General features: G+C 45.4%; 1 protein-coding gene across 3 annotated transcripts in view; it reads left to right on the top strand.

Annotated features, from left to right (window-relative positions):
- SPOPL (speckle type BTB/POZ protein like) overlaps positions 1 to 14,775 on the top strand; it is a 64,289-nt gene that overhangs the window by 25,655 nt on the left and 23,859 nt on the right. The window contains exon 1 of one of the 3 annotated variants that reach the window (XM_054723581.1): positions 12,512 to 12,633. The exons of the other annotated variants lie outside the window; for them this stretch is intronic. The gene's annotated coding sequence lies outside the window, so the exon portion shown is untranslated. Of the gene's footprint in view, positions 1 to 12,511; positions 12,634 to 14,775 lie in introns of those variants that run through there. 3 annotated transcript variants of the gene reach the window in all.

Raw genomic sequence — 14,775 nt, forward strand, 5'->3', positions numbered from 1 at the left:
TGCGGGCTCACTCCCAGTGGGGGGCATGCAGGAGGGAGCAGATAAATGATTCTCATCATTGATGTTTCTCTCTTTCTCCCTCTCCCTCCCTCTCTGAAATAAAAAAAATATATTTTTTAAAAAGACAAAACAAAAACCAGTATTACTAGAAATGTTAAAGAGACTTCTTTAAGAGAAGAAAAAGTTTACTGACAAAGGCAGTCAACTAACACACAAAGAGGTGAAAAGGCAAAATTAAGAAGATCATGTGTAATTACAACAATAAATTAAGGGTTATACACAAACACACAGAAGAAGTAAAAAGTAATGACAAAAACAAATGTGGAAGGGGTGAATAAAAATGGTAGCGATTTTAGGGTTGGAACTTAAGCGATTGTCAACTTAATATAGACTGCTATAAACATAGCTTTTTGTATATGAAGCGCCTGGTAACCACAAACCAAAAGTCTACAAGAGCTATACAAGAAAGCCAGAGAAGAATCCAAACACAACACTACAAAATGTTATCACCATACAAGAGAAGAGAGAGAGGAAGAGATAAGAAAAGGAACAGAGAATTACAAAAATAATTAGAAAACGATAAAATGGCAATTGTTATATAACTATCAATAATAACTTCTTTGTTGTTAATCCTCACCCAAGGGTATTTTTCCATTGATTTTTTTAGAGAGACTGGAAGGGGAGGGGGAGAGACAGATAAGAGAAACATCAATGTGTGTGTGTGTGTGTGTGTGTGTGTGTGTGTGTGTGAGAGAGAGAGATTGGTTGCTTCCTGCACATGCCCCAGAGCCTGCAACCAAGGAATGTGCCCTTGACCAGAACCGAACCTGGGAACCCTCTGGGGACCAATGCTCTATCCACAGAAACAAAATGGCTACGGCAGTAATCACTTAAATGTAAATGGATTAAATGTTTTAGTTAAAAGATGAATTGATGAAGAACTGGTACATATTTACAATGGAATATTACTGGGCCATAAAAAGAAATGAAACCTAAACTATTTGTGACAAAATGGATGGACCTAGAGGGTATTATGCTGGTGAAATAAGTCAGAGAAAGAAAAATACCATATGATTTCACTTTTATGTGGAATCTAAAAAACAAAATAAAAGAAAAAACAGAAGAGAAACAAACTCAGATACAGAGAACAAACTTACAGTTGCCAGATGGGAGGAGAGGTTAGGGGACTGGATGAAAAAGGTGAAGGGATTATACTAAGTACAAATTGGCAGTTACAAAATCGTCACGGGGATGTATAGTATTAGCGTAGGGAATATGGTCAACAATCCTATCTAATAAAAGAGTAATATGCAAATTGACTGTCACTCCAACATACAAGATGGCTGCCCCCATGTGGCCAAAGATGACTGCCCCCGTGTGGACACAAGATGGCCAGCAGGGGAGGGCAGTTGGGAGGGACCAGGTCTGCAAGGGAGGGCAGTTGTGGGCGATCAGGCCAGCAGGGGAGGGCAATTGGGAGGGACCAGGCCTACAAGGGAGGGCAGTTGGGGGCGATCAAGCCTTCAGGGGAGGGCAGTTAGGGGTGACCAGGCTGGCACGGGAGGGAAGTTGGGGGTGACCGGGCCTGCAGGGAAGGGAAGTTGGGGGTGACCAGGCCTGCAGGGGAGGGCAGTTAGGGGTGACCAGGCCTGCAGGGGAGGGCAGTTAGGGGTGAACAGGCTGGCAGGGGAGGGCAGTTAGGCATCAAACAGGCTGGCAGGCAGAAGCGGTTAGGGGCAATCAGGAAGGCAGGCAGGCAGGCGAGCAGTTGGGAGCCAGCAATCCTGGATTGTGAGAGGGATGTCCCAGATTGGAGAGGGTGCAGGCTGGGCTGAGGGACATCCCCTCCCCTGTGCACGAATTTCGTGCACGGGACCTCTAGTATTGTAATAACTATATGTGGTGTCAGGTGGGTACATGACTTTGTCTAACCAATGTTGTTCACCTGAAATTAATGTAATCCTATCTAATAAAGAGGGAATATGCAAATTGACCGTCACGCCGTAACAAATGGCTGCGCCCACAACAGAGGTGGGGATCCGTAACACAAGATGGCTGCTGCGCCCACAGCGGAGGCTGAGTTCCCATAACGAGCCTTAATGAGCAATCAGCAGGGACCTGAGTCTGTGTGGCACTGGGCCAGGGCAAGGGACCTGAGGCTGCGCCCCCTGCCTGGTGGGACTTGACTGGTGACCTCAGGCCATGCACCCAGGCCCGGGTCATGGGACCTCAGGCTGCCCCTGCCCCGGTGCCGGGCCAGGTGACCTGAGGCTGTGCCCCCCCACCCGGAGGGGCTTGATGGGGGCGGGGGGACAGCTGGGTCTGGATCTAGCCCAATGGGGCTGGGGCCGGCTGGGTCTGGGTCTCACACGATTTCAAGGCACATGTGGGTGGGTGGGGACTTGACTCTGGTTCCCGTGGCGCGCCCCAGACTCTGACAGGAGGAAGATTTTCATATACATTTTACTAATTTTCTTTCATCTCTGACACATCTATTATAGAGAAAGGGTAAATAGCAATATTAAAATATTTCCTCTAATTAATTCCCTTTTAATGTGCATGAATTTTGTGCACCTGGCCACTAGTATTGAATGTGAACTATAGTTGAATAATTTTTTTTAAAAAAAGATGGGCAGATTCCAATACAGTGTTGGTGTTTAAAGAAGGGATAAGATTAAATTATGATTTGTTAGTTGAGATAACTTACTTCTCTGATTTGGATAAGGGTGTTACCTTATTTATAAACTAGAGGTGCATGGATGGGGTCTGGCCGGCCCGCCCCGATTGGGGCCTATCGGACCCAGCTGGGTAAACGGGGGGGAGGGGATGCGGGAGGTTGGCCAGCTGGCCCTGCCCCTGATCGGGGTATGGGGGGTGATCAGGGGTGGGGCTGGCCGGGGGCAGGGCCACGGGCAGTTGGTGGGCTGGCCTTGCCCCCGATCGGGGTGAGGGGGCCGATCTGCAGTGGGGCTGGCCAGGGGGAGGGGCCATGGGCAGTTGGCTAGCTGGCCCTGTTCCCTGGTCGAACTCCCATTCAAACTCCCGGTTCAGGGGACAGTTTGCATATTAGCCTTTTATTATATAGGATTAGAGCTTGATGAGGGGCTGGTTTCAGCTATTTGAAATTTTTACCAGAAAAGGTATCAAGCTTTTGCTATTGTTTATTCTCTTAAGCACATTTGAAGTTATAGACGACTAGGGGCCCAGTGCACGAATTTGTGCACCTTGAAAGGAACCACGGGCTGCGGTGGGCACAGGGGCGGGTTTTGGCCCATCCTCTGTGCCCCCACTTGGCCCCTCCTACTACTGCACCCCGCCCCCTGACTGCTAGCAGCCCCGCTCCTGCTGCTGCCGCTCCCATACGCTGACAGCACCAGCCCCGCTCACACCTGCTGACTGCGAGAAGCAATTGGGGCCAGTGCCAGCACTGCGTATGAGTGGCGGCTCTGGTGCCGGCAGCAGGTGGGAGCTTGTGGGAGCAAAGAATTTTCAGTAACCACCAGATGCTCGCCCTGATGACAGCGACCGGCGCCACTCCTTGGTCTGGTGCCCTCACTCATCTGCTCCACCATCCTGCCACAGCCAATGTCCGCCATTTTCCATGCTCTGCTGTCTGCTGCGGATGCCTGCCATGTTCTGCACTCGCCCTCAGTGGTCAGCACACGTCAGAGCGACCAGTTGTTCGGTTGTTCTGCCGTTGGGTCTATTTGCATATTAGCCTTTTATTCCAAAGGATTTTATCCACAGGACCTCTGAGATCTAGTTCAAATTATGAGATAAGGTGTTGCCTTTCTGTTGTCCTTCTTTGTTTTCACAAGTCCTGCCTCAGTCTAGGTTCCCCCAAAATATTTCAGATGGGTCAGTGAATAAGAGAGAAAGAAAGAAAATAACTGAATGAATGAATGAATGAATGAATGGTTAAAAAGAAAGAAAGAACCAGAGAGGTCTTGAAACTTGTCCACAGTAATCTGACTGCTATAGTCTCTCCCCTTTTTAATTCACCACAGTTTATACATTACTATAACTTAAAATCTTATCTCGTGAGATTTATTAACCATAGTTATAAACTGTCATACCAACTAAAGCTGACTTTTCAAAAATCCCTATACTGTCCTTATAAGATTTCTGTAAATAGCCTCCTTTAAAAATGTGAAATATTTGCTTTATATATTTTAAGTAGGTATGGCTGTTAATATAGATTCAGATAGGCTTTTATTTGTTTTATTTGGACTTTGTATATAAGTTATTAATACGTAATGAGAATTAACAAGAATCCTTTCTTGTTTTTTGACCTTTTTTTTAAAGCATCTTGTTCTTGTTTTATTCAAATATACTTTAAGTATACCATTTTGACCCTTAATTGTCTCTTATTTCTACCAGGGTTACTTGAATTAGTTTATTTTATTTTATTTTATTTGGCTCTTTTCCCAAATATCTGTTGCCTTTGGTTTTCCATTAATATTTTGAGATGAAGAATTAAGTTAATAACTAATGGTATCTGGCTGGCTTGGTTTTCTCTAAAGTTAAGTAGACCTGGGGCAGGCCTCTCCCCTAAAAGGGAAGGGGCTATGGATGCATTCAGTGAAGTGGGCAGTGTTTCAATGTAGTGCTCTTTCACTGTAGGTTGGGAACCTCCACACATGTCAAAGTAAAGAGGGCTTTATTTTGTGTAGATTTAATATATAATTTCTGTTAGGAATGATCTCTTCTCACCATCTTATCCCTATATGTTATGATATTCAGAGATAGTCCCGTCTAAATCCTATTTGTCTCTCAGGCACTGACACTTTCACAATCCTGTTTGTCTCTCAGGCACTGACACTTTTATAAGGAATGTACCCAGACAGATGGCCCAGTTCCTTAGAGGACAATTCTTGGGCTTTGGTATGATGGTAAAAACCACAACTGCCAGCCTGGGGAAAGGGAAAGGCCCCTACTTTTCACAGATAGCCCAGATGCTGTTTCTAAAATTATTAACCTGATGATCACCACTTGCCCTTTTTCTGCTGTTTATATTTGATGAAGAGGTGGTTCTTCTTTGGGCCTCCGTGAAAAAACTGTGGATACATACCTATAGTATCTTGGATTGTGATTTTTTTTCTTAATTTCTCTGCTAATTTGTTTCCATATATCTGCCTTGAATTTCTCACTTTCTGATCACCAATATCATTCTTTCTTATATTCCAACCCTTTTATGCCTTCATTCTTTTTTAAAAATATAATTTTACTGATTTCAGAGAGGAAGGGAGGAGGATGAGAGAGAATCATTGATTGGCTGCCTCCTGCACGCCCCACACTGAGGATCAAGCCCGAAACCCTGGCATGTGCCCTGACAGAATTGAACTATGACCTGGTTCATAGATCGTTGCTCAACCACTAAGCCATGCTGGCTGGGCACCTTCATTCTTTTGTAAATGTTCGTTGTCATCTCATTGTTCTGTTGGGAAATAAAAGAAACAGATAAGTGTTCTCACTTCACTGCCTTGAGCAATGGACCGTTTTTAAAGTTCCATCTTGGGTACAATATCTGATCCAGTTTTTATATATATCCTATCTAATAATAGACAAATATGCAAATTGACCACACATCCGACACACCCACAAGCCACGCCCACCATCCAATCAGAGCAAGTATGCAAATTAACCCAAACCAAGATGGCTACAGCCACAGAGAGCAAGGTTTCCTAGGTAACAGAGGAAGCCAAGCTTTCTGCCTGCCATTGCCAGGCCTAAGCCTCCACTCAAGCTACAAAGTTTCAATTATAGAAGGTAAACAAATTCAAACAAATGGCGGCAGAATGGAGCTTGAGAGAGCAGGCCAGGGTTGCCGCCGACAACAGGGGAAGCAAAGCTTTCTGCACACCCTGGCCGGGCCTACCCGCTTAAGGCAACAAAGTTTCAATTATAACCCCAACACAAATGGCTACCGGCCTCAGAGGGAGCCCCAGGCTTGGCTCCGCTCCAGGCTAGAAAGTTTCAATTGTAGAAGGAAAATAAATTCCAGATACCAGGGCCTCTGCTTGGGTCACCAGGGGCCGTGGCCCGCCTGCAAACCACCACAGGCCCCTCGCTCAGGCCGCCCCACACCCTAAGGGAACCCCCACCTGATCCGGGACGCCCTTCAGGGCAAACCATCTGGCCCCCACCCCTGTACCAGGCCTCTATCCTATCTAATAAAAGAGTACTATGCAGATTGATCATCACTGCAACACACAATATAGCTGCCCTCATGTGGTCAAAGATCCTGCCCCCATGTGGACGCAAGATGGCCACCACAAGATGGCCAGCAGGAGAGGGCAGTTGGGAGGCACCCGGCCTGCAAGGGAGGGCAGTTGGAGGTGATCAACCCTGCAGGAGAGGGCAGTTAGGGGTAACCAGGCTGGCAGAGGAGGGAAGTTGGGGGCAAACAGGCTGGCAGCAGAGTGGTTAGGGGGTGATCAGGCTGGCAGGCAGAAGCGGTTAGGGGCAATCAGGAAGGCAGGCAGGCAAGCAGTTGGGAGCCAGCAGTCCTGGATTGTGAGAGGGATGTCCGACTGCCTGTTTGGGATCGGGCCTAAACAGGCTGTCGGACATCCCTTGAGGGGTCCCAGATTGGAGAGGGTACAGGCTGGGCTGAGGGACAACCCCCCTTTGTGCATGAATTTCATGCACCGGGCCTCTAGTATATATATATATATATATATATATATATATATATATATACACACACACACACATACACATATATATGTGTGTGTATATGTGTGTGTGTGTGTGTGTGTATATATATATATATATATATATATATATATATATATATGTTTGTGTCATGAGTTTAGAAAAGTGAATAATCCCCCTTGTTATAAATTTTTTTAAATGAGGTGTTTTGTGTGTGTTTTTGGCCAGGGGGGTTACTAACGTGCTGGAAAGGGTATCTTTAATAACATACATGTCTTTAGTGTAAGCTTAGGCTGAAATCCCGGCAGGCATTGCCATATTTTAGTGTTATAATCTTGGGCAGGTTACATAGCCTTTTGTACTCTGGTTCACGCATCTATAGTATTGACAGAAGCACTTATAACCTTCATAGAGTTATTTTGGGAATCAAATTATACTTAAGCCTGGCATATAGAAAGTCTTTAAAACATATCTACTCTTGGTCTTATTATATTGCTTCTATTCAGAAAAAGGTTAGTTATACATTTTAGATAGCTCTTTCCTTACAGAACAGCTAAGTTTCTGCAATATTGGCTATGCAGTAGCTTATTATAAAATAAAATTTTATGTTTTACAAGTTGGGAAATTTCTTATCGTTAATATAATTAAGTTCAAAATATTTTCTGGTTCCCATGTGATTTCATTTTTTACCCAAGATTATTTAGTAAGCTATTGTTTAATTTCTGAGGACTTGGGTACTCACTGTATGTATTGCTTAAGAAATATTTGCCTACTCCAGAATTAATAAAGACAGATGGCCCAGTTCCTTTAGAGGACAGTTCTTGGGCTTTGGTATGATGGTAAAAGCCACAGCTGCCATGTTTGGGGGAGGGGAGAGGAGGGCCCTACTTTTCTCAGGTAGCCCAAATGCTGTTTTTAAAATTATTAACCTGATGATCACCACTTGCTCTTTTTCTGCTGTTTGTATTTGTAGAGATTGGTTCTATTTGGGGAAACTCCTTCAACTCTTAGGCCAGTTACAGTTTTGCCCATTAGTCTTCACTTTCTGTTTGCTTGGTATTTTAATGGTCAGCCAAGTTGATAGTTTAGGGTCTTCTCACATATTTTTCAAGCATGTGATGGGTCCCAGGTATGCACATAGCCTTCTAGTTTTTCTAGTATGGGAACTTTTCAAATCCCCTTTTCCCCAAATATATTTCTCAGCTTCTTTCTTCCCAGGCTTTCCTGTTTGGCTATTGCTAGTCCCAACTCTTACTCCTTATCCTAATACATTTGCCTTTAAATGCTTTTGACAAATACTGCTGTCCAGAAGTGCTTTGCCCCTGGGGAAGCTCCAGGGAAGGTGAAACAAAGCTAAGACCTTGAACTGAATCTTTAGGGACTTACCAGACTAGAAAAAGCTCACAACCACACCGTTCTTTTCGAATAGGTCTAATATGTATGTAGTTCCCTCTGGTACCAGCAATCGGCACCAGGCCGATGTCTTCATGACTGCTGCCGAATTGGGGAGGGGAGCATGGTAAGTGAGTATGTTAAAATACCAGTTTTCCCCTAAAAATCTGCAGCTGCATTCTTCATTAAGCAATACCCAGATTGTAAGTGTTGATTTGATTCCAGAGTTCCAAAAAACTGATTCTGATAGTTACTGTCAGCTTATTCATTGCTTTTGTGAAAGGATGGAGTTTTAGAATTACCCACTTTGCCATTTTTATTGACTTCTATGTGCATATACTTTATAACATATCTGTGAACTTCTTTCTCTATAGTGTAGGATTCACAGAAAAATAATAAGAATGTGAAAGAATTCATTGAGATTATTACCACCCCATCTCATAGAGTTGCTGAAGAATAAACAGTGTTGGTACATAATGTCATTGGTGTAACAAATTCAGGATACAGATAACTTGTGGTAGGGGAGAAGATTTGATGATAGTGGTGGGGATGGATACACAAGGATGGTGAAAAGATGGTTGTTTGACATGATTCTTTATATGTTTTCTGCCTATTTGAAATTCTTATAATTTCTGTAGCAATGGATGTGTCTATGATGTGCTTATAGAACATTAATTCTGACATGCAAATATTTTGTTAAAATAAAAAATTACATGGAAGAATCCTTTACTTATTTGGTAATTGGTGTAGATCGCTTGTTTTATATCCTCTAGATCTTATTTTGGTTGTTCTCTCTCTTTCTGCAAGCTTTTCTGCAGGAACAAGAATAGGAAGTCTTGAGCATCCTCAATGTAGTGGATATTCTTATTTTATATATATCTTATTTTATTATATATCTTTTTTTTTTCCTTTTGAAGAGAAGGAAAAAATAGAATACTGGAAATAGCACTGAAATGAATATTGGGACATCTTTTTCTCCTAATTATCTAAGTGTAAGCATGGACAGTTTATTTTTCTAGTCTAACCTGTTTTTCATCTTGGTCCTCATTTGTTAATTAAGAGTGGCACCAGATAGTTAATGGCTATTTTAGCTCTATAATATCAGGAGGTTTAACATGATTCTGTGGAAAGAGTATAGAGTTTGGAGCCAGATAAATTTGTGTTCAGTTACTTTCTGGTTACTTAAAAGTGTAAAGTAAGCTATCTAGCCAATCTAATAATTTTCTCATGGTTAAGATGAGAATATTACCACCCCATCTCATAGAGTTGCTGAAGAATAAACAGTGTTGGTACATAATGTCTTGTAAGTGCTAACCAATGCAGTCTGCTCACCAGTGTAATCCATGTCTCCATCCCACAACTATATCATTTGAAGGAGTAGCTGGAATGAAAAAAAAATTTTTTACCTTTTATTTAGTTTGCTTTTATATATGAACTAGGGGCCCAGTGCACAGATTCGTGCACCTTGAAAGGAACTGTGGGCCATAGGCTGTGGTGGGCACAGGGGCGGGTCTCAGCCCATCCTCCGCACCACCACTGAGCCCCTCCCACCGCAGCCCCCAGTCACCTGTCTGCTGGCAGCCCTGCTTCTGCCGCCACAGATCCCACGTGCTGACGACACCGGCCCCACTCGCACCTGTTGATGGCACGGAGCGATTGGGGCTGGCGCCAGCAGTGGGTGCGAGCGGGGCCAGTGCCAGCAGCAGTTGTGAGTGCTGGGTGGGACCACGGCACGCAGGAACAAAGAATTCAGTAACCAGCAGAGGCTTGCCCCAATGGTAGCAACCAGCGCCCACCTCGGTCTGGCGCCCTTGCTCACCTGCTCCACCATCCTGCCGCAGCCGACACCCGCCATTTATTTGTGCTCCGCCGCCTGCTGCTGACACCAACCATGTTCCGTGTGCGCCCCCGGGTGGTCAGTGCACATCATAGCGACCGGTTATTCAGTTGTTCGGTTGTTCCGCCGTTTGGTCTATTTGCATATTAGCCTTTTCTTATATAGGATTAGAGGTCCAGTGCATGAAATTCATGCACTTGGGGGGGGGGGTTCCCTCAGCCTAGCCTGCGCCCTCTTGAAGTCCAGGAGCCCAAGGGGGGTGTTCAACTGATGGCTTAGTGGGCCTAAGCCATCAGTCGGACATCCTTAGCATTGCCATGGAGGCAGGAGAGGCTCCCACCACTGCCGCTGTGCTTGCCAGCCATGAGCCCAGCTTCTGGCTGAGCGGCGCTCCCCCTGTGGGCGCACACTGACCACCAGGGGGCAGCTCCTGCGTTGAGTGTCTGCCTCCTGGTGGTCAGCGCGCATCATAGTGACCACTCATTCCACCATTTGGTCATTTGCATATTAGCCTTTTATTATGTAGGATATGCTGTAGATGAGGCCCCCTAGAACCATAAGAAATGCCAAAAATTCACTGTTAACTCATTCTCGAATTGCCCCCACTTAAAATCAAATTGGCCCCCCTGTGGGGAGTGTGCTGCACCTTGGGAACCACTGGGCTTGACACTTTTCCTCTCTGAGCTTCATTTCTGAATACATACGCATATACCATGGGAATTGTAATCTCTTCTCCACCTACCTCACTGGATTGTCATGAGGAGGTTCCGAGCTAATAAACCTAGAAATGTTTCATCAAGTAAGTGATGTCTAAATGGGAAGGGATTGTTATTTTTAAGCTCACGGGTACCCTCGCAGGTAGCAGGTGCTGATTAGGGGAGGAGGGCATGATTGTTTCCTGGGACTGTAGCTATGGAAGCTTTGCAGAGGGTTCCACAGGCTTCGGAGGTTTGGCCAGCAGCCCTGTAGCGGTGGTCGTTCCTGGAGGCACTGGTGGGGGGTGGGGCATTAGGGGGGCAGTAGGGGGGTAGCGAGGTCGAAGTGGGAATAACTCAAACCTTCCCTCTTGGTGCCATTCTTTAAATTGTACGTGGCTGTACCTACTCAGGGTGGGGCCCCAATCTCCTGGAGCCAGGTGGGGGCCGAGCCAGGACGGAGCCAGGCGGACTAGGAGGGCAGGTTTAGCTGTGCCCCCAACAGGGTTCATCGCACTTCAGCTGCGGAGAAGGCGCTGCTGCTGCCAGGGGGAAGGGTCTGACCCTGCGGGGCCACTCAGGCCTGCCTCCACCCAGGTCTGGAGTTGTAGGGAGGAGAGGCGTGCCTGGCCCCTGCGGAGGGGCCCGGCAGCGGCAGGCCGTGGGCCCTGGGTGCCTTGGGTGCCTTGGGAGAGCTGACCGGTGGTCGCTGGCATGCTGTTGTTGTGGACGCCCCTGGTGGGGATGGCGGGGGAAGAGATTGGGAGTCGGAGGTGCGGGCTGCAGCTACCCCCAAGGCTGGGTCTTCTCCCCATCTGGTCAGCCTCCCTGTCCCCCCAGGGGTGCAGGGGCTGGGGTATGGTGTCCATCTGTCCCCCCGAGGGTGCGGGGGCTGGGGTATGGTGTCCATCTGTCCCCCCGAGGGTGCGGGGGCTGGGGTAGGGTGTCCATCTGTCCCCCCGAGGGTGCGGGGGCTGGGGTAGGGTGTCCATCTGTCCCCCCGAGGGTGCGGGGGCTGGGGTAGGGTGTCCGTACAGGGGGATTGGAAGAGCTCCCTGTGGCTGCTTCCTCTTCCTTCTTTGCAGTCTGGGCTCCTGTCAGGCAGTCTCCTCAGACCCCTGGGAACTTGGCTCTGGCCGCCTGTCCCCTGCTGCGCACATATCCTCCTGCTGGTCTGTCAATATGCAAATTGGTCATTACTGGGACACCGAATGGCAATTAGCATATTACCTCTTTATATGTATAGATTATTTTGTGAGTTACATTTAGGAAGGTAATAACTCCTACACAGGTTTTAAAGAACTGTTTCTTCTTTACTCTTCAGGTTTTTAAAACTTATTTAAGTATTTTATTAGTAATAAATTAACTAGAGTCTTATAAAAGTTTTCTTTGACTTACCATCTTCTTTGACCTAACATCTCTCAATCTCTACTTAAAAGTGAGGTTCTTTCAGGCATGCATACTCTGTTTGATTTTTTAAATATATAGCATATCTTGAATACTTACCCTGTCATTAATACACTCTTAGTGGTTGCATAGTTCTTCGTGTATAAATATATCCCAACACATACTATGTTTATAGCTAACTTTTTTCCCCCCACAGTTGTAACATTTTTCCTAGGATAAATTTCTAGGATGACTCTGAGAAATTTTGTTGATACGAATTGTAAAATTGTCCTGCAGAGAAGTCTTATCAGTAATGTCTGCAATTTTGTTGACTGTAGGGATTGACAGTTTATTTATTTATTTATTTATTTATTTATTTATTTTTTTACAAGTAGTTTTTTTAAAAAATATATTTTATTGATTTTTTACAGAGAGGAAGGGAGAGGGATAGAAAGCTAGAAACATTGATGAGAGAGAAACATCGACCAGCTGCCTCCTGCACACCCCCTACCGGGGATGTGCCCACAACCAATGTACATGCCCTTGACCGGAATCGAACCCGGGACCTTTCAGTCCGCAGGCCGACGCTCTATCCACTGAGCCAAACCAGTTTTGGCGGGATTGACAGTTTAAAAGAATCTTTGATGATACTGTTGGTGAAAAATGGTATGGCTTCTTTTTGTATTTCACTGATTATAAATGAGGTTAAGGTTTTTCTTCGCTTTGTAGTTATTTTCTTATAAATTGATTGTTCATCTCAATACCTTTTTATGAATGTTTCTGAAATCATTCTTAGTTGTCAGGAACTACATATAAATGGTTCTCATGGACATCAAATACTCTGTCGGCATTTTTATATAAAATTATTAGCTATACATTATCATTTTCTTATTATTTTGCCAGAAATTTCACCATAAAAAGTGAAAAGGGAAATTATTAAAAGAACTTTACAATTTATGTTTCCACTAGAAATGTATGACAATGTATGTTTCCACTAGAAATGTATTCCACTGTGCTTATACTCTCACCAATCTTTTGGATTGTTGCCTGTCTGATAGGCTAAAAAAGTGTGTCTTAATTTAGTTTTAATTTGTAGTTGTCTAATTATGAGTTAGGTTCTTTTTCTCTGTGTTTTATAGTCTTTACTTTTTCTTTATAGTTTTTAGGAATTCTTTATATATTAGGGAAATGATCCCTTTATGTGTTATGTGCATTGCAAATACTTCTCTTGGTTTATTGTTTTGAAATTGGTCATGGTGTCAGAGTCACTGGCAGAAGTATTGCCTAAGACCCTTTCACATATTTCTAACTGGTAATTCTGAGAATCATTACTCTTTCAGTATATTTATTAGCTACTAGAGGCCCAGTGCACCACATTCATGCACTGGGTGGGAGGGGTCTTCAGCCCGGTCTGTGCCCTCTCGCAGTCTGGGACCCCTCGCTCCTTACTGCCCGCCTGCAGTGGAGGTGGGAGGAGGCTCCCACCACCGCCCCTGCGCTTGCCAGCCATGAGCCTGGCTTCTGGCTGAGCGGCGCTTCCCCTGTGGGAGCACACTGACCACCAGGGGGCAGCTCCTATGTTGAGCGTCTGCCCCTGGTGGTCAGTGTGCGACATAGTGACCGGTCATTCTGCCGTGTGGTCGATTTGCATATTAGCCTTTTATTATATAGAATGAATTTGCTTAAGATAAATATTCAACTCATATTTCTACTCCTGTTTTCATCCCCAGCACAGTTTTACCAGCCTGGGGCTAGGCAGGAAAACCAAGTATCTTTGCTGCCAGATAGGTAAATTGGATTTGGGTCTGCTGGTGGGGAACCTATGGCTTTGTCAGCTAAAAGTAGCAAACCGGATCTGAAGGAAAGGGGACAGACAGCCAGCAGCTTTGCTGACCAGGCAAGACCTCTTTGCTTGTCTTGGAGCTTTGGCCTGAGGGGCAGGCCTTACGTTTGGCACAAGTCTAGTGTCCTAAATAGCTGCTCTCAAGGATTATAGGCTCTGCACACCTTTTGGTGTTCTCCCTCTGCCTTGCTCTAGAAAAAAATCTTTTATATGCATCTGTAGCCCTTATTTTTGCAACTGCCACCAGGGGACACCTCCAGATCACCTGGCTCTGATGGGTAGCAGGGTCCCACAGACTGTATATATTTGCATACTTTTAAAAGCTGCTTCCTGAGAGCATGGCTGCCAATCATCCTGTATCTAGGTGCTTACATCCTCCCATTTGGGACACTGACAAGTATTGGCATATTCTTAACTACTGGGAACTATCTATAATAATAAAAGCATAATATGCTAATTAGACTGGATGATCTTCCCGACGAAGCCGGAGCTGCAAGGGAAGCCCGGGTCCCAGGTGCCGGAGGGAAGCTGGTGCCGGCAGCCAGGGGCAGGAAGGCCTACTCTTGCATCGGGCCTCTAGTTAAAAAATACTAGGCTCCTTGGACAAGCACAAAGGTTTGAGAGACATCAAGAGATCGGGCAGGGTTCAACAAGGTTCATCTGCTAAATGAGGCCACAACTTCAAGTCTCATGCATATTTTTAACTCCTTCATTTTTAGTTTAAAATGTTTTCATACCTTTTATAGGTCTTTTTAGTTATATATATATATATATACACACATACATACATACATACACACACTAGCGTTCCCGTTGCAGGAAAAATCCTGCAATAGGGTTTCCTGCTGCACTCTACCCCGGCCCCGCCTCCGCTCCTCCCTTGTCCCCCGGCCCGCCTTCTCCGCCAGCCCGCCCCGCTCTCCTCCCTTGTCCCCCTGCCCGCCTTCTCCGCCAGCCCGCCCCGC

This window comes from Eptesicus fuscus, chromosome 11 (genome assembly GCF_027574615.1).
Source record: "Eptesicus fuscus isolate TK198812 chromosome 11, DD_ASM_mEF_20220401, whole genome shotgun sequence".
Classification (NCBI taxonomy): domain Eukaryota; kingdom Metazoa; phylum Chordata; class Mammalia; order Chiroptera; family Vespertilionidae; genus Eptesicus; species Eptesicus fuscus.